Raw genomic sequence first — 19,580 nt, forward strand, 5'->3', positions numbered from 1 at the left:
TATAAAAAGGGAACTCTCAAAGCATCTCAGAAAGTATAAGGGCTTGACAACTTTTAAGATATCATACCCCAAACTGCACTGCTCTAGGGGAGAAGATGAGTCTGCTTTGAATTCCATCTATATCTCTCACTGTATTGTTCCCCTTTAAACCTTGGGCTTTTAAACTGTTCTAATTCAAGCCATTCTAACTTCAGCTGGACTCCCACTGCTACTTAGTATCCTTTTATTCATTTTGTGGACTCCCTGTTGAATTCCCTGAGGCAGCTACTCCAACCCTTTCTTACTCTTTGCAAATCACCCTCCCCCTTGCTCATCAGCTATCTCCCCCTACTTCTCTATGATTTTACCATAAAAGTATTCAGTGAGAGATGCCTCAACCTCCCTTCTCTCCTCCCACAGAGGTTTTTTCCCCCCATATTCTCTCTTATATTCTCCTACTTCATCCTTCAGAAAATAAAAAGTCTCCTCTACTCCCCTCACTGATGCTCTTGACCCTTCTTACCTCCTCCAAGTCATGAATCAGGCTGTTTTTTCCCTACCACTCTCTTTGGCATCTCCAATATCTCTCCCTCTCTACTTCTTCTTTCCCCATTTACTATTGAAAATGTGCAAGGCTAGGAAACTTAAGACAAAAACTTTCCTCAAACCTAAGGTTCTCTGCCTGGTTCTCTGGACCACCAGCATCAACATTAGTGAATACTAGATAGAAATGCAAATTGCTGGACTCTACCCAGGAGCTCCAGAATGGGATACTCAGGAAGTGAGGCCCCCAAAATCTGCATTTTAACAAGCCCCATGATTCTGATGTGGTAAGAGTTTGAGACCTACTTGCTCTGGAGTTACCAAACATTCAAGTACTTTTTGAAAAGCTAAAATTGTTTCTCTTCTTCCTTAACAATAAACTTTCATGCTTTAACCTTTTACAATTTGTTTTATGCTCACCACTTGGCTGAAACTATTTAAACAAAGGTAATTACTGGTCTAAATGCCAAATACAAAATTTTTTTCTGAATCCTCGTCCTTTGATATTCTACAGCTTTTTACATTACTGGCATCATTCTTGAACACCTATACCTTGGCTTTCATGAGTCTCCAACAATCTGTTTCTTCTCTTTCCTACACCCCTTTTCTTTTTCATGTCCTCACTTTTGACCCTGAAATCTTAAAATTCCTAATGTCTATACTCTTATTTGTGGCAATTGCATCAACTTTCTATAGTTGCAACAACCACTGCTTTACAGATTACCCCAAATCTTATTTCTAGCTTTCTTAAAACTCTCCTGGAGAATTGGGCATTTCCATTTGAGTGTCGCATGGTCACCTCAATCTCAGCATGCCTCAAACTGATGATCTGACTTCCTTCAAATCTTTTCTTTGCTTTTCATTTCCAATATTTCTTAATGCTATCTCCATGCTGCTAGTCACCTAAAATAGCAACTCGGGAGACAACTTTGATTTCTCTGTATCCATTATGTCCCCATCCAATTAGTCCCTATTTTTTTGTGAATTCCCTCTCAGCAATAGCTCTATCTTCTATTCCTTTCCATTCGCAGTGTTGCCACCTTAATTTTGTCCATTGATTGTACCATCACAACAGTTAACTTCTTAATCTCTCCACTTTCAGGTCCTTCTTCCTCTGATCTAGTTAGCATGCCAGGTTATTTTGTCTAAAGTTTCACTTTACAGTTTAAAAATCTTCATTACTACCCCTCTGGCCACCAGATAAATTACAAACTCTTTAAAGTGATGTTTAACTCCTTTTTTTATTTACCTTTCATCCTTTCTTCCAATACTCAGACATGTTGCATTGCACTGGTAAAGGGGTATTTCTTTCCTCTACTCTTGAACCTCTTATACCTTCCCACCTTGGTGCTAATGTTTGTCATTCTTTCCACAAGTTGCTGCACACTTTCTCATCTCCATTCATCCAAAACTGAGTCATCCTTTAAGACTACTCCAATTCATCCCCCCAGAATTCCCTCATTCCTTTTTCCCAGATAGAAATGGACTCTCTCTTTTCTGAACTCTTTTAACACATTGTGTCTTTCTTAACACAATTAGGACATGTGCCTTGTATCAGTTTTTTATATCTTACAGTCTTGGGTCCTCTCCCAGAATAAGGTTCAGTCAAGTTAGGAATCATATGTATCTTAGCCAAAATGCTATTTCAAGTGCTAGCCACAGTGCCTGGCACATTAGAGGTGCAGATAAATGTTTATTAAATGAAAGAGTATGTGAGTGAGGCAGGTTGGGGAAGCCAGGTGGTGGGTATTAAGGAGGGCACGTATTGCATGGAGCACTGGGTGTGGTGCAAAAACAACACGTTCTGTTATGTTGAAAAGAAATTTTAAAAAAAGAGTATGTGTGTGATACTCATTTATAAACTGTTAAGCAACAAAAATATTTATTATTACCAATTCTTAAGTAGTCTAAGAGGTTAGTGTGCATTAAACAGTTGTGTTTTTTGTTAAAAGACTGATTATTTTGCCTATTAGTAGTTTCTGGATCCTTTTAGTGATGGCTGTCTTCTCATATTACTTAAGAATTATTTCAATTTTTATCTATCTAAAAAGTAATTTCCTCACAAAAGCTTCAAATGTGATAAATTTGTATGTTGTTTTTGTTTCTATGAACTCTAAAAAGTTTATGTTATACATTTGTAATGAATATGTAACAAAATTTCAATAAAATACATTTAAATCTCTGTTTGAAGCCTTATTAATTTTTTATAGTCTATATGTTTTGTTTTATTAAGGATATATTCATAGAGGAAGTATGTCATCTCCCAGCTATTTCAAATCAATGCTGGGGGATGCTAAACAACCCAGAGCTAATGTATAAATTTGCTACTATATGCAAAATAACCAGCTCTAACTTGAGAAAAAAAAAAGTCCTCCTCTTGAGTAGAAGAAAAATCAGTACCTTTCTCTTATCTGGGGAAAATATTAACATGAGGGAGTATTTGTAATTCCAGCAGCATCAGAACACCAGGCAATTGTTGCCTTTTGTTGTTGTTATTTTTCTTCTGGAAAAGATGAGTAAAGAAAGCAAGAACTCTTAAGTGTTGTTATTGAGAACATAGCAAAAAGGCTTTCCCTGTGTTTTGCTGGAACTATCCAGACATATGACCGAACCATTTTTGGCTGAATTCATATAGCTAAGAAGCTCCGGCACTTCATCACCAAGCCAGCGTAAAGTTGAAAATCAACTCCCAGTAATATATACACATACCAGATAAGGGTTGGGTTAGTTGTGTAAAAATTTAGTCATAATAAAGTTACTATATTGCTATTTATATAGTTAACATTTATTGAATGTTTTCTTTGTGCAAGCTTTTTGTTAAAAAACCTTTTGTGCATCTTTTTATTTAATCTTCATGACCGCTCTACAAAGCAGATTCTATTATTATCCCCATTTCTCACATGAGGAAACCGAGTCTTAAATTACTAACTTGTCCAAGGTCACACTGATATGAAGTGGCTGAGCTTCTAGAAACCCAATTCTTAACCACTGCACTATTTCTTTAAAAATATTACTCTACACTAAATTTAAAGTTAAGACATTTTAAATATAAAATTGCATCTTTAATAAATAAGCTAAGAAAATGATTTTAAGAATTAGGGGGAGGTTTATAGCATTGGAAAAAATACCTATCTGAATCTTAGACAAAGCCTTTATCTTGGAGTTTAAGCCATTCTCCATATGGTGGCATAAACTATAAATTGCAGCTTTCAGCTTATTTTTTTGAAACGTTAATAGAACAACTTTCAAAGTTTACATTTGAAACCCCTAAGTTCTGAGGTGATAGAAAATGGCACAAAAATGTATACACACTTTCCAGACTGTAAGGGCCTATTTAGCCAGAGCGATTTCATCTCGGTTAAACAGTGCTTTTGTTGTTTATGCAGTAAAACTTAAACTGACCCTGCCGCCCAGCAGGGGAACTTACTTAAAAGCAAGTCCAGGAAACCAGTAAAATGTGGTTGACCAGTCCCTGATAACAGAGCCCAAATACAAGGGCAGGTCAGGTCAGGTGGAGATAACAGAGCCCGAATGCAGGGATGAGACAGGCCAGGTGGAGACATCCAATCAGTTGAGCGTGCATACTGTCTCCCTAGCTGCCAAGGAGTGTGGGCCCCGCCTTTTGGGCACCAATTCTGACCAAGGTGATAGGCTAGTTCAAATAGCTACCATGGGGTGAATTGTAATTCAATTGGCCACCCGTGTGTGACCTAGCATGACTCTGCAGCTTTCTCTGTGTGTTGCAATCTCATTGGCCACCTGTGTGTGGCCAGACTCAACCACATGGCCTTTGCTCTATAAAAGTTAGTCTGTGAGGCTGGGAGTCATCACTCTCTCTGTAAGATGCGGCCCTGAAGGGTCAGTTTGATTCTCAATGCTTGGCGCGAAATAAAGCTTTGCTTGACCTTCGCTTTGTGATCAGTCTCACTCCTTTGATCAGGGACCTAACACAGACTACTGAGAAACTTTCAGTAAGTCTAAAACTTGCCTTACATTCAGCCAATGAAGAGGAACACTTCATGAAAATGAACATAAACCCAAGACATACCATTGCAGTAGGAGGAGTACCTGTACTTGTTACTTTACAATTCGGTGCTTTATTCACTGAGTGTTGCCTAATTAGGGCTCCATAGTACAGTAATCCCTCCACAACTATAAAATCCCTTCAGGTCAAAACTTGGTTATTCCACTGTGAGAAGGCTAGGAAGGGGAGTAAGAAAGTGGAGTCTGCAACCAGACTCCCTCCGTCCAAACTCGGGCTCCACAATTAAGTAAGTTGCAATTATTTGGGACAAATTATTTGACCTGGTTGTACCTTGGTTTCCTGATCTGTAAAATCAGAAAAATAATAATTGTGCTTCTTCACAGGGTTTTGGGAGATAACAAGAGTTCATGTACACAATGTATGTAAAGTGCTTAGAATAGTGCCTGTCACATAGTTAAGTATTATTCCTGTTAACTATTATCACTTATCTTTGAACTTTTTTTTCAAAGTTTCAGTTTATACAAACTGTGACTCCCTCAACTTGTAATAATTAGTAAAGGCAGGAAAGAGGTAGGCCAACAAGTAGTAACAGAAAAGGAAAATGAGCAGAAAGCAAAGTCAAAGTATACAATTCTGCAGTGCAGGCTGCAAGAGATACAAGAAGCAGAGGGAAAGTAACCCAAGCCATAGAATTGCATTCAGGTATCTGAGAAAGGAGGGAACTGAGATATAGGCAAGATCTGACAACATGTTTTGTGGGAAGAACAGTTGAAACATAACTAACTCAGCTAAATTAAGTCATTTTTTAAAAAACTCTCATAAAGATTCTTTTCATCTCAAACTTCCAGGGGTCTATACTTCTCTGGTATCTGCAGCTTGGGAAAACAACTGGGAGTCAGGACACCTGAAAGGCCTTGAACACTTGAATGGGGAGGAGACACAAAGGAGCACTATTACCATCTACTAATGTGAATACAACGATCATTAAAGTGAAACAAAGTGGTAAGCTGCTCCTTGAAACCACAAGAGTGGAGGGGAAAATAAGGAAATCCTGAACCATTTCTTATGAGCAAAGTATGACAAATGAACGCTGATTGTCCAATCCTTGGTATTTGTCATTTATAATGTAAAAAAACAAAAAAAAAAAAGGCCTTGTAAGTCTGTCTCCTAATGTGCCAGAGTCATTGTCTCAGTTTAGTACATTTAAAATTAATTTGCAAAGGCTTTTAGGTGCACTTGTGGGGTCAGTTCTTTTAAATCTGGATGCCTAAAGTTGTAAGTTCCTCAAACATGACTTCTACTAAAGAGTTTTTGAGGAAATTTGCTCTCATGGTTGGAGAGGACTTAACTGTGACACTTCTTGCCTACTTTTAACTCCTTATTTGTGATTTCCAGGAATATCAGAAGAGAAGATGGTAGCACTGTGTATGCATTCACAATAAAGCACACATGCTGCTTGATTTTAAATTATAATAAAAATGTAAATAATATATTCTCCAGGAACACATTATATGAAAAAGGGAACCTACTTATATTCTTCATTTATTTGTTGACTGAACCTCATCTTGTCCATTTATCCTTAAACTACTTAGTTCTAATGGGTCTTATGCATGAAAATAACTGGTGCTGTACTCCTCTTTGTTGTCTGGATTCCAGAATCATGCTGATTTCATAGTTGTGACAGAATGATCAGTTTAATCTGTGAATGTCCACTCATACATTAGTTTTCATCAGTTCCTATCTCCACCATTTCTTCTCACAGTCACACTTAACCCAATCTCAAAGCTCCCCAAACACAGGAAAGGATAGGAGACATATTTGCCAGAGACCTTTTGCTTATACTCCTGCTTCTTCTCAACTCTGTTGCAATATTGCCATCAGTTCCATCAAGTGGATAAATTTGTTGGTAGAAAAAAACAAACCATACCTTTCTCTTGTCCATTAAGGAGCAATTCTCAGTTAATTTCCAAGTTAAATGTAGACAGGGAATATTGTTTTAATGTCTTAATTTCCCCGGGTGCTAAAGTCGAATTGAGAATACTGACAGTGGACTGGAAGTCAAGGAGAGCCTGAAGTATATACATTATAGCCTTCATTAGAGGTTTCTCTAAATGCATACATGTTCTATGTTTTTGTAGACAATAATTTATATAGGTTGTAAGATATATGGAAAAACTAACAGGCAATAGGCCTCCAGAAAGAAGATTATTCAAGTATGAAAACCCAAACAGTACACCTTTAAAATTAAGTGAAAGTTACACCTCCAAAAACAAGGGGAAAAAATAGGAAAATGAGGCTGTCATTTCCCCCACTCTAGAGTGTTGAGTGATGATGATTTCTTGTTTGCTTATACTTAATGCAATCTGTTGTCTGATTCTAAAAATAATTATGAAAAAATTTCCTCTCCGAACTAAAAAGAAAACTATTGCTTGTGGTGTGGAATTCAGGTTTCACTTTGGTTTTGGTTTTACTAATATTATTGGAATCAAATTAAATTTAATGGAAACCTTCAAAGTAGAAAAAATAGCGTCTTATGTTGTAAGGAAAATAAGCCCCCTACCATCTTCAGTGACCTACATCAAATACAATGGTTTGCTTTTTAAATTCATTTATATATACAAGTCTAGGTTGAGCCAGATACCAAGCCAATGGACTACATGGAGCCTATGGGAAAGTAGGAGGAATAATTACCTAGGGTAGCCCTAAGTAATGGAACTTGTTTCCATTATGAACTTCCCTCTTCCAGTTACCCTGCTCACTCCACCCTGCTCCTTGGGCCTGGCCCCAGTGAACCATTACATTCTGTTCTCACTACTCTCCTACAAGTCAAACTGTTACAGTCAATATCCTCTAAGCCCACATTTCTCTTCCATGCCTCCAATCCTTTATGGATGCTGTTTCTCTGCCTAAAATTTTATCTCTCAGCTTATGAAAATACACATTTCAAAATATTAATCTGTCTTAAAGTCTTCCCTGACTGCCACAGGGAAAGGTGATACTATCTTCTCCAGAAACCCATAGAATGTATTTTAATCATAAATTTTTTTTACATTTTCTCATTTTCTTCAAGATCAGCATTTAGACAGCAAATACTTGTTTTATTCCTACTAAGCACAAAGTGTTCTATTAGGCATTATGCAGAGTATGTATTTAAGGGCTGAAAGCTGTGCAGTTCTAGGAAGTGAAGAATCATTGGCTGCCTCAGAGATAGATAATTGATCAGTGTATTAAAATTAATGCAATCTTGCTCAAAAGTTCATATTTCTTATGCATTCTTTTAAAGAAGACTTAAAATCAGCTTGATATTAGTATTCTGATTGCATTCTTATTTCAGTCTGGATCAACTCTTATTACTCAAACTTAATTTTGTTTTTAAATAACACTGATGAACTCAAATGTCTGCATATCAACAGAAAAATGATCCAATCTTCTGTGTAATTAAGTGCATTGCATTATGTGTACATAATGTAAAATCAATAAATAATGAATTACCACTGATTGTAATTGAATGTTTCCATAATTTTATTGTCAGCTATGATAAATAATCAGTACACTTATAGAACATTAAATTAATTAGTGTGTCATTTCTATTACATACATCAGCAGTGAAGTAATGCAGTGACATATGTTTTTAATGTTTTAAAGATGGAATATCATTTAAGTAGAAGAAGGAGTTACTAGAGATATTTTCAGTAACTGGCATTTTTGGTAGTATCTTCAAGGAGATCTAATAAAGGCAATCATACTTCTTACAGTAAGTACATTTTAATCCACTATCAATTATGAATAACAATACTCGGGCATAAACCCTTTCTTTCTGTGGAAGTAAATTAAGGAATTCTTTTGTTACATTGCCCTATAAATTTGAAAGTTTATTGATTAGTAATTGTTGGCTATTCTTCTGCCACACTTAGAAGCTGCAGAGTAAAGATATAGGTGTAGTATAATCAAGCCAAAAAAGAACTGGAGAATTTTATATTGAAAGCCAATTTGTAACATTTTGTAATCAGTCCTTTCACAAAAGCTATACTGATTTATATTGTTAGTATACAAAGCAAACAATGACAAAGGAAAGCTTGTATGGGATTATCGGATAAGGTCAATTAAAATCTGCATTTTGCAAGTGAATATAAATAAAAAGCTCTTATCTAAGGTAGGATTGCTGGATTTGGCAAGTAAAACACACTGCAATATTTAGAATATACTTATAGAAAACCTTGTTCATTGCTGATCTGAAATTCAAAATTAACTATGCTTCCTGTGTGTTTGTTTTCTAAATCCAGTAACCCTTACATAGGGTCAATCAGGAAAGGCTTCTCAGGTGAGGTGATACTTGAGTCATCCTGAAGGATCATTTGAGATTGGCTAGGTAAAAGTGGGTGAAGGATGGGCAAGGAATTTGAATCAGACACATAAAATTAATAATAAATATGGCTGAGAATAGGAGTGTTAGAGAGTGATGAAAAGTGGAGGTGAGCCCCACAGTTTATTAAGAAAATTAACTTCTAATACCACAATGATAACCAATAAGAGGGACATTACTTAATTTTAATCTCCAACCCTTTTCTCCAAGTTCACAGCGAAGTCCAAAAGTCCAAAAATGTATATACAGACTCTGGAAGAAGTGTGTAGTCTATAATATAGCTGCCACAGCAGCAGTTGTACAAAAAAACAGTTGCTTACAAGAGTACAAAGCTCTTCTTTGTCCAGAATTCTTTCTCTTCTTTCAGAACCTTCAAAAGGTTTCACCTTGCTCTGTGGGAGCTAATCAGCCTTTGATTTTCTCCAGTAAGGAATCCTATTGCTTCTCTTTTCTTTCAACATGTCACATTCCACATTCTATGCAACTGTTTCCACCTGTCAGGATGTCAGGTCTCAATGTAATTTTATGGCTGGAGTAGGAAATTTGAGTGCTCCAAAAGGAAAATTTTCACCAATAACTGATGGTTGATGAAAGAACCAAATGTCCTTTAATGTAAACTGATGTTTGTATCTTGCTTGCATATTGCCTTCTGAAAAGTTTTGCTCTGAGCAGGAACTGTTGTTCATCCCTCCACTCACTAAAATCTCTCAGTATGAGGCCTTTATTATTGCACATCACACTTGTCTCCATTGTCCTGGGAAGACTCTTCATACAAAGTATAAATTTCAACTAATAGCACTCATCATGAGGAGTCTCAAAAATTCATTTCAAACTCAGTAAGACATGCATTTACAAATAGCTTATCTAAACTCCCTACTTAAAATATAGAGACAGAGGGATGCATTTTGAGTCCAAAATGTCTGAAAAGAAAGAAAACATCAAGTGGAAGATGTGACCTCCTCTTAAGTAAAAATCATGTGCTTCTATCATTAACAATGACTTTAAATCATTCTGTTTGGAATTCAGATACTAAACATCTGTATACAAGGATGATGTATGAATATGAAAATGCCCTGTGTTTTATTATATGACATTTTTATATTCTTCTAATTCATTATTTGGTTCTAATTCCATACATATGCAAAAAAAGGGATCTAAAACAGTTTCAATTCTCTTGTAAACCATGGACTATATCTTCGATACAAATAAAAACAGACACACACACACACACACACACACACACACACACACTCCTCCATCCTCCCTTCCCCAACAAACACACAGTCATTCTACCACTACCACTAAAATCTTGATCATGGGTTGCTGTGTATCTTTATCTTTGGTGAAAGCAAACAAAAATTTCAATTTTACTGCTTACTGAAAGAAACCCATCCTGGCGTTACCGCCATCTAGTGACAAGCAGGGGTATTTAATCCTTTGATTTTTCAAAACTAAATTGCCAAAATTTTAAAAAGTAAAATAAAGTGGAAATAAACAAGAAAATGAATATACAGACTCTGGAAGAAGTCTGTAGTCTATAATACAGCTGCCACAGTATTGTTTGACTGTAAATTAAGGTAATTATTTTTGTTTTCAAATAAATTGGACTCCTTCCAGGTTTCTAACATGTTAACATTTTACTTTATGACAAAAATGTAACTATACAGATTATGTATTCCTTTGCATCTTAAGCTTATTGAAATTCTATGCTGAAATAATATTTTTATTGACTAATTGTTTTCAATAATAATGATTTTCTATTTTTAAAGGATGTGCTTACATCTGTAGCTCTTATCCTGAGAAGTTTGTGTGTGCGGGTTCCTGAGATGTTGTCACAAACGATTTCCTTGCATTCATTACTACATAAATATTGCCTTGAAGGAAAAGAGTGTTAACGTTTGGTAAAATATTTTAGAATTCTTTCAGAAATAGGCTATTAAATAACTTGTGCTAAAAATATCTGTAAAAAATATCTGTAAAATATGCTAAAAATATCTGTAAAAAATATGTAAAAAAAAATCTGTAAAAAAAGCTATGTAAGTGTCACAAAACTTTTTTTAAACAGTGCCTACTATCAGTTTTAAGAGTCACGTGCATAATAAACCCCATCTGGAAAGTGACCTCTTGTTTAAACTAGGAAACACAGAGATACTGCAGAATTTCTGTTCAGTCTTTTTACAAATCAAATGCAGCCCTATTGACTACAAATAGTATCTTCCATGTAAATGTCCAAATTTTATATAGAACTAGTTTTTAGTGTCAAATAGTGCCTATTTAAAAATCATCTGTCCTGACAATTAAAAATACAAAGAATTACATACAATATCTTTGATTAGTTCACTTTTCCCTAAGGAACAAAATAAAAATATCTACCTTGGATACTGATCACTTCAAAGGGGAACTTAATTACTTCGTCCAACTGAAGAACTGCTTGGGATGCTTAGGCCAGTTCTTTTGTCTCTGCCTGTATGGAAAACCCTTAAATATGAATGTGTAAGTTCTGGGTCTCTAGGTTAGCAACCACTTTTCATTCCCAGTCACTAGAACCAAGTCTCATTAATCTATGTCTTAAAAAAAGTTACAGAGGTCACATTAAAATGTGTGTAATGTAATGGTTTCTCCATCTGGGCTAGAAAGGAAAACAAAAGTAAACAGTGGATTTCTGAGGTTTAGCTCGTTCATAATTTAATATCAAAACTGAATTTAGAAAGTATCACAATATTACTAAGTCATAATATTAGGAATGTAAAATCAGCTGCTTCCTTAGAAACAGACATATACTAATTGATTAGAGTGTTTAGTCTATGGTTAGATTTTATTTTAAATTATTTCAAATTGAATATATACAATATAATTCAATTATGTGGCTATTTGAGAATTATAAAACTTAATTTCCCAGATTTAAGAGGCAATCTATTTGTCCCATAGAAAATATTCAAAGCAATATAAAGTGGTCTTTGTTCCTGGTTATTTTTCTCTGTTCTCAAATTTGTGATTTTGTCTCCTAAGTGGAATCTAAATTGAAAAATAGTGAGTATCTGTGGTATACCCTGGATAGTGTATAACACTGCTTTAATGTATGCAAATAATGTGATGGGAATTATGTAATGGTTTCAACATTAGGAAAATCCAAATCTGTTATGTTTAATGTGACAATAAACAGAGCATTAAAATGATTAAATTGAACAAGTACAGATACCTCAAACATCAGAAGCACCTCTTCTCAGCTTGATTTTTTAAATGACCATTGCCTCATCTGTATTATGAGAATCTTAATTTTTTGGAAAAGTGAAATTTCCTAAGTAAGATATTAATATAATAAGAGGAATCATAAGAAGAAATGTTTTGCTTTAGGTATATAGACACAAATCATTTCTTTTCAGGTATCCAAAAATCATCACTGAAAATGCTATAGTAGCAATTTAAAGGACAGAAGTATTTATGTTAGTTTCTTCACTTCTGAGCTAGACATTTTGCTTTCAATTTAAAAGGCATATTTTGAATCTACTCAGCATTTCTTATTTAAAATCAGCCATGTAGGTCAGGGGTTGGGCCTACAGTAATACATCAGAGGGAAACCTCCCATGTGTTAACTCTGTAGTAGGACATTTTGTTTTAGTGTTCTGCAAAACTAGTGAAAACTTTATTATTGTAACCTATGGCACCATAAGGCAAGAATTAGACTGAGTGTTAATTCTTAAATTTAAGACAAAGACAATAAATTTAAAATCAGTCAACTCTGATTGTCTAAGGCAATTAAGCTCAGAGAAAATGTTGTTCTGAACCCACTGACTGAGATCCTAATAGAGAAACTATATTAAGAGGATAAGAAGTCTTGGGGCACCTGGGTGGCTCAGTGAGTTAAGTCTCTGCCTTCGGCTAGGGTCATGATCTCAGGATCCTGGGATCAAGCCCTGCATCAGGCTCTCTGCTCAGCAGGGAGCCTGCTTTCTCCTCTCTCTCTGCCTGCTGCTCTGCCTACTTGTGATTTCTCTCTGTCAAATAAGTAAATAAAATCTTTTTTTTAAAAAAAGAAGATAGGAAGTCTTAAAAATGAAAATTTCTTTATATAACTAAAAAAAAATCCTCATGTAAAAGAAGAGTGAATATAAAGATGATGTGACTGAAGAGGGAGATTTCAGATGAGTTCCAATTATAAAAAGAGGCACACAAAAGATGGAAAAATATACTTGACAAATATTTTTAGAAGGCACATATATACTATCTATACACTATCTGGAAGGTTGAAGCCAAGGAAGGGATGAGAACTACAAAATTAGAAGAAAAACTTAAAACTACCAAAAGTGCCTTTTAAAAAGTTCTATTTGGAGTAAGAACAAAAAAGGGCTACACCAATATGTTTCTCAGAGTTGGGATGTTTATTTAAAATGCAGATTCCAAATTTCAGGAATTGACCCAGGACCCAAATGTCCAGGAATAGACACATTTTAATTAATTTCCCAGGTGAATTTGTTTAAATTTTTCAAAGCAGAAAGTGAATACTGGTTTAAAGTCAAGTAATGCTAAAAGACATGCAGCAAATAATAGTTACCTTAGCCAATCCATTCCCACAACCTTCAAAATTCCTCCTTAAAGGTAGTATCTTTCAAATGTTTTGGTTATCTCTACAGGCATTTACCTCCACATTTCTAAGTAATACGCCATATTGGGATTTCTTATTTTTTTAAAGACTTTATTTATTTATTTGACAGAGAGACAGTGAGAGAGGGAATATAAGCAGGGGGAGTGGGAGAGGGAGAAGCAGGCTTCCTGCTGAGCAGAGAGCCCTATGTGGAGCCCCATACGGGGTCCAAGGACCCCGGGATCACTACAAAACTGAAGGCAGAGGCTTAATGACTGAGCCACCAAGGCATCCCCATATTGCAATTTCTTGATTAATCACGTTTATATATTACCTTTGACTTCTTCTGATAGTAGATAAAGATTTAGGTCTGTTACACTACCACCTATATACTTCCCCTCCTCCATACTCTCTGTAGTTATATCTCATTTTAGGGAAAAATAATATTCAGTGTTTACATTGACATGATCATATACATCTTATTTGTAGTTGAGCCAATTAGTATACTATGATTACATTCCTTTCTCTAACAGTTTCTTGTTTTCCCAAATATTAGTAATTGTCTCATATATGCTTGGGTTTTATGCAAATATTGCTAATTCTACCCAAATATTCCAAATTGTCTCAATACTATTTTCCACATAAGCAAATACATCAGGTAATTTCTCAATACCTATTTTCCCAGAAGTCTTCCCTCTTGAAGCCTTTTGCCTTTACACTTTGCTTCAGGTTATCTTATCTCCACTGTTGCATGTCTATCATTCTAGGAATTCCCTTTACCATTATCCTGTGTTGGATCCCTTATTCCTTTAATCTTCCCATTTACTGATTTACTTCTTCTTCTTTTTTTTTTTTTTTTTTTGGTAGGCTCTATCTTCTAGTCACTTTTTGAGTGCTACATAGAAGGTACTTTTTGAGTCCTGTCATGTCTGAAAATACCCTTATAGCTAACAATCAGCTTTGCAGCATCTCATTTTTAACATGAATGGCAAGCCAAGTATTACTAGCTTTTTAAGTAATACCCTTGCTGTAAGAAAAACAGAGGCCAAAATAAACAGTGAAAACTTGGAGAAAGAAAAAAAATGAGAGCCAAGGCTAGGAACAAAATAAAACTTAAAATATATCAGTAATATGCTCAGACAAGTGAGAGACATTGCAGATATGAAACAAGAACAAAATAACTATAAAAACAGTATTCAGCACACAAGACTTAGATCCCTGAAATTTAAAATATGGCGAAAAGAGGATCAGCCCTCTCTGGTTGGTTAATATCACATTACTGGATATAGCCTAGTGTTCTCAAAGTGTACCTGAAAATTACCTGGAGACTGTAGGTTGAACATGGTGGAAAGCTCAAAGAGGGTTATCCATTCTTCCCTCCCCAAATCCCATTAAAATATAGTGAGAAAAGAAATTTAAGCCTTAATTGTGACAAAGACAAAAACAGAGAAGGGAAATAGAAGAAAATAAAGACCGGGCTAGGAACAGAAGAAAACTACAAAAATCATAATTACTATCCTCAGAGAGATAAAGGAAGATGTAAAGTAGATAGAAGTATGGTAAACAATTTAGCCTATGGCAGAGAATGACATACACAGGCTCACTTTTCACTGGACTATTTCTGAGCAATCATTTCGGCTTCCTCTGAAAGCTTGTTAACACCTCTTCTCTCTTCTTTGTATCCATGGGTAAAGTTTGTAGATGCATAAGCCTCAAGGCCAGCTGATTAAGAAGTTAGACAAGCAGATCTCTAAAATGTCACTATTTAGAGATCTTGAAAAATAGACATCTTAATCTTGATGGTCTAATTTATTAATCTTTTCCTTCATGGTTTGTGCCTTTTGTGTTCTGTTTAAGAAATCTCTGCCCACTCCAAGAGGTCATGAAGATATTTTCCCATGTTATATTCTACAAGTTTTATTGTTCTACCTTTCACACATATTTATATTTTCAGTCCTCTGAGAATTGATTTTTTAAAGGTTTATTTCTTTATTTGACAGACAGAGATCACAAATAGGCAGAGAGGCAGGCAGAGAGAGAGGAAGGGAAGCAGGCTCCCTGCTGAGCAGAGAGCCCGATGCGGGGCTCGATCCCAGGACCCTGAGATCACGACCTGAGCCAAAGGCAGAGGCTTTAACCCACTGAGCCACCCAGGTGCCCCGAGAATTGATTTTTTTATGGTGTGAAATAAGGGTCTTTTTCATGTGGCTATCAAAATGACCTATTTAACATTCTTTACCCATTGCACTTTGACATTGTCATAAATCATGTCTGTCTTTAGATTCTCTATTCCTTTCCTTACTCTATTTGTCTAAACATGTGCCAATGCCATACTACCCTAGTCAATATATATTAATGGTAGGTCTTGATAAATGGCAGTTTTGTTTTCTTAATCCTCTTTGAGGTTGTTTTTCTTGTCTATTCTTGGCTATTGTTTGGCTTTTGCACTTCCAATATAATTTTGAGATTCAATTTGTCAGTTTCTACATAACACTTACTGGGTTTTTCATGAGAGTCAGATATATCAATTTGCAATGAGTTGGCTTCTTTACAATTTTGAGTCTTTCAATTCACGGACATGCATATCCCACTATTAATTTTGGTCTTAATTTTTTTTCAATACTATTTTATAGCTTTCTGTGTAGGATTTTTGCAATCCTTTGTTAGATTTCTTAGGTATTCAATGCTATTGTAAAAGATGTAATTTCTCCCATATTTTAACAATGAGATTTGTATATTCACCTTGTATCTAGAGAACTTATTAAATTCAATGCCCTTATTTTTTCATTTCTGACTCTTACCTTTTTACTTATTTTTCTTGCTTTATTGCACTGATTTAGGACATCAGTACAATGTTGAATGTAAGAGTGATAGCAGTTAATCTTGTCTTATTGCCACTCTCAGGAGGAAAGCTTTCAATATTCTACCACGAAGCATGATCATTGCTGTAAGGTTTTATACTATTTATCAGATTAAGGAAGTGCTATTCTATTCGTGTTTTGGTAAAAGTTTGTGAGTTCTTTATTACAAATAGATGTAGAATTTTAACTTTAATCCATCAATTGAGATTATCACAGGGTTCTTCTAATTTCTATTTCATCATTTCTCCTTAATTAATTTTTGTGAATTTAATTTATAATAAATTGAATGATTTTTCTTTACAAAAGTTAATTTTTATCATTAAAATAGATTCAATATTCAATAAGCTCAGGTTAAAGTACTTTGAAAAAATATTAAATGCACTATTGGAAAAGATAGCACTCTTAAAACTAGAACTATCAAAACTTTGATATATTGAGTAATTACTATTTTCTCTACACTTGCTAAGAATGAATTTGTTGAATTCCAAGTCAAATGTGGATTGGTAATTTTCTTTAAACCTTAGTAAGAAAGCTTACTAATGTTTATTTTTTATACTTGCCTTTAAGCATTTCAGGATTTTTAAATTTTAGTTCTTTTCATCACAGAAAGTTGATAAATGAAAACATGTTTTAGACTACTTTATGGATTTATCCTACCTTATTAAATGACATAAGAAATACTAAAAATAAATATGTCAAGGACAATGATGCAGAAATTCAGTTCACCACAAAAGCAAGAATTTGTAGCTCTATCACTTGGTATACTGAAAGTCATACAAATGCCCCTGTTTTCAACCTAAGAAAAATAAGGTTGGGGTGAAGGAAAGCAGGCACAACATCCTTATTTCAAGATTGATGATTCTTTTAATTGCTTCATGTATACTCATCGCATGGTCAAAGTAGGACCTCCCTAGTTGGCAGCCCTTTTTAAATTTAACTCATCAACTCATACAAGTTGTAACTGTTTCTCAGTGCACTCTCAGTACAGCAGAATCAAGTGTATAGAATGCTTATGTTAAAGGGCCATCTAACGTTTCTTTGTGGGAACATAAAAAACCATCATGGATGGGACTGGAAGAGATTATGCTGAGTGAAATAAGTCAAGCAGAGAGAGTCAACTATCATATGGTTTCACTTATTTGTGGAGCATAACAAATAGCATGGAGTACATGGGGAGTTAGAGAAGAGAAGGGAGTTGGGAGAAATTAGAAGGGGAGTTGAACCATGAGAGACTATGGACTCTGAAAAACAATCTGAGGGGTTTGAAGTGGCGGTGGGTGGGAGGTTGGGGTACCAGGTGGTGGGTATTATAGAGGGCACGGATTGCATGGAGCACTGGGTGTGGTGAAAAAATAATGAATACTGTTATGCTGAAAAAAAATTTCAGGCAGGCAATATGGAAAAACTTATCTCTATACAAAGCTTTTAAACATAAGTTGTCTCAAAGGAACATCTATTAGAATATTAGAGTATTATTTTATTTACATATGGTTTTACACATCATTTACACCCCCATCAGACTCTCTAAGTATACTCTCATAGTGTAACCTTTACGGAGTTTTAGTTATTTGTTCTATCACCAGGAATGTGATGTTCCCAATAATGGTGTGAAAAAGCACTGACAGGTGAAATGTCCAAATCATGTTTTATACCTGCTATATTATTTGGTCTAGCTTATTGTTCAGGAAAAATAATTAAGACTGTGAAATAGATATTATATAAAAAAGGAATCAATTTACAACAGAAAATTTAATGATGCTTTCTCTTTAATAATGTCCTTCCTCATTCTTTTTTGCTTGGTAAATATGAAGATTTACGTATAGATACCATATAATACTGTTAGGAACTTAAGACCTAACAAAACATTTTCAGTCTATGAAAAGTGTCAACAGTGTCAAGCCTAAAGCTGTAAAGAAATCCTGTCAGTCCTTCAGCTTTATTTATGGGTCACTGAGATGAGTCTTAGTTTTATTTGGAGCACCTAGCTGGCATGTTACACACTGGTACAAGCTATACTAAATTGCATTTGCTTGGAGAGAGATATTGGTTCTTCAAATTAAAATTCCAGGTGAAAAAGTGCTATGTTCCCTTCTCATAAGGAATATATACTAAGGGCCTTTTTGTTCTCCACAGTGACTTCAAGCTTTTAACATTGTTGGCAAAATTTAATTGTATACATTTAAAAAATACATTTTTATAATAACACTATCATGTAAAGGTCAATTTTCCAAAAATGTTTGTGAAGGAATTTGTAATTTTATAAATAGTTCAGCTATGTATTACCCTATTAAGTTTAGTTATCTTCCTGTAATTAAAAGTGATCCTTTACATTCTACTGGAGATGTAATATTAGGAACACTGATAACTCTACACTTGTTACCTGGTTCTCAAGTGAAGGGAGAGCTTGTAATTGCTTGATATGTTTACTCAGCTCCTACTAATGTGAATAAGCATTCTCCGAGGATAAGGAAAAATATTATAGGTTGAGCATATGAAATACTTACTCGATAAGTTTAATCTGCAGAGAGATGTGAAATTCTTCCTGATACTACAAGAACAGCAATTATAAGAGGCTTTGGTAAACTAAATATAGAGGGAAAGAATTGAAGATTGGAGTAAACAATCTCTCCATCACATCCCAGCAATAAAAATCACCACTATTTTGGTAATCTAGCTTGAAAAGTTTTGATACTTTTAATGTAGTGCAATGTTGTCACAATACTAAAAACATAATAAAACATGTTGCCAATTAAATTTAAAACTGATAAATACAAAGATGATAATTGAATTTTGTGGAGGAGCACTTGTAGAATAGGAAACATCTTTGAACTCCCTTCTTCCCCTATTTATTTCAGGTTTTTAAAATAAAACTTGTTGAGTATATTTGGGACTCATTTTTTTAAACTCTGGAGTAATTTTGGGGCACCTGGGTGGCTCATTCAGTTAAGCATCTGCCTTTGGCTCAGGTCATGATCCCAAGGTCCTGGGATGGAGCCCAACATTGGGCACCTTGCTCAGCGGGGAATCTGTTTCTCCCTCTTCCCCTTCCTCTGTCCTTTCCCCTGCTTGTGTTCTCTCTCAAATAAATAAATAAATAATAATAATAATAAAATCTTTAAAACTCTAAAGTAATTGGATTTCCAAAATCATCTTTAGAAAGAGGGATCTAGGTAGATGGATAAAATCTCTGCACAATTCTCTTCTACTCACATGGTGAATGACTGAATAGGTAAACCTTTCCATGGCCCTGAATGCAGGATAATAACA

The sequence above is a fragment of the Mustela nigripes genome, chromosome X (genome assembly GCF_022355385.1).
Source record: "Mustela nigripes isolate SB6536 chromosome X, MUSNIG.SB6536, whole genome shotgun sequence".
Taxonomy (NCBI): domain Eukaryota; kingdom Metazoa; phylum Chordata; class Mammalia; order Carnivora; family Mustelidae; genus Mustela; species Mustela nigripes.